The 1,844-nt window shown below is 35.2% G+C and overlaps 1 non-coding gene across 1 annotated transcript; it reads right to left on the reverse strand.

The window, feature by feature from the left end:
* Nucleotides 1–461: 461 nt before the first annotated feature.
* Nucleotides 462–602, reverse strand: LOC122709664. Its single transcript, XR_006345641.1, has one exon. It is a non-coding gene; the product is annotated as a U4 spliceosomal RNA (small nuclear RNA).
* Nucleotides 603–1,844: the final 1,242 nt, after the last annotated feature.

Consider the following 1,844-nt stretch of genomic DNA (forward strand, 5'->3'; position numbering starts at 1 on the left):
GATCACTAGTAGTTCTATTTTTAGTCTTTTGGGAAACCTTTGTACTGTTCTCCATAGTGGCTGCACCAATTTACACTCCCACCAAGTGTGCATGAGGGTTCCCTTTTCTCCACATCCTCACCAACATTTCTTATTTATCGTCTTTTTGATGATAGCCTTCCGGCAGGTGTGAGGTGATAGCTCTTTGTGGTTTTGATCTGCATTTCTCTGAGGATTAGCATTGTTGAGCATCAAAAGCTATACATTTTTGAATTCAAAATATGAGCCAAGTACAGCATTTTGGGTACTTTTAAAATATGCCAATCATCTTAATAATTCTAATGGAACTTTAGTGCAAATTACATATTATTTCAGTTTTATAGATAACAAAACTGAGCCTCAGAAACATTAAGTGACTTTCCCAAAGTCATAGCTGGTAAGTGGTTTTTTTTTTTTTTTTTTTTTTTTTTTTTTTTATTCAGTCTCCGTAGAGACTGTCAAAAATTGCCAATGCCGACTATATTTCAAGTCGTCATGGCGGGGTATTGGGAAAAGTTTTCAATTAGCAATAATCGCGCCTCGGATAAACCTCATTGGCTACGATACTGCCACTGAGCAAAGCTGTGGTAAGTGGTTTGAAGAGATATATAAACCAAATGCAGCCTTGTATCAATGTTAAATTTCCCAAGGGTGATGATTATGTTGCAGCTATGTAGGAGAACATCCATTTTCTTGGGAGACACTTGCTAAAGTATTTGGGGGTGAAGTGTCATGACGCCTACAACTAACTCAGTGGTTTAGGGAAACCTGTATGTGTATATATGCATCTGTATACAGAGTTAAAGCAAAGATGGCAAAATGTTAATTCAATCTAAGGAAAGGCAACGCAGCGTTCATTGTGTCACTCATAGCTTTTCTGAAGACTTGAAATATTTCAAAATAAGAAGTCAGGAATAAAATATATATTCTAGCTAGCAAAGTTTTAAAACTATCATGCTTCATGTTGGTGAGAGTATAGTAAAATCAACATACCAATAAATTCCAAAAGATAAACTGACACAACCATTTCAGAAAACAACTTTGCAACGCATGTCTGTGGAGTTTAAAACAGTGATTCTGTTTCTGGCAGTTTGACCTAAGTAAACAACTAAAGAAGAAAATAATGGAAAAAAAGTATTCACTGTGATGTTTTCTCCAGTGGTAAAAACAGAAGGAAAAAAACCTAAATGTCCAGCTATTGAGGAATGACTAAGTAAACTACACCAACTTGATGGGCTATAAGGTGGCTATTAAAATTGAAAATTATGAATAATAATTTTTAAAATATTTGATGGCTGTATGGAAACATGAGAAATAGGAAGTATAAGTTAAATTTTTTAAAAAGCAAAAGAATTAGCACAAAGAAATGGGAAGAAAAAAAATAAGCCTTTTTTCTTTTCACAAGGCTGGGTAGAAGTTCAGTTTGAGTCATTTCTCTAAGAGCCCTGGGAATTCCCTGGTGGCCTAGCAGTTAGGATTCTGGGCTTTTCACTGCTGTGGCCTGGGTTCAATACTTGGTCAAGAAACTGAGATCCCGCAAGCCATGCATCACAGTCAAAAAAAAAAAAAAAAGGCCCTAATTCTTACAGAATCTTTGAAGGAGTAGTTACAATCTATCCACAATATATCTATGATTTTAAAGCCATTTTTATGAGAGAGGGAATACATTATTCTAAATGAGGAAACAAAGGAGGGGAAAAGCCTTTGAAAGCCTGACACTGCCTGCATATCTGGGACTTTAAATGCACCAAGTCATTAATCATGAGATCCTAGAGCAAGAATAATCCATCCTAATTATAACAATTTCTTAAAAATGAATGTATTTG

This window comes from Cervus elaphus, chromosome 15, assembly GCF_910594005.1.
Source record: "Cervus elaphus chromosome 15, mCerEla1.1, whole genome shotgun sequence".
NCBI classification, from domain to species: domain Eukaryota; kingdom Metazoa; phylum Chordata; class Mammalia; order Artiodactyla; family Cervidae; genus Cervus; species Cervus elaphus.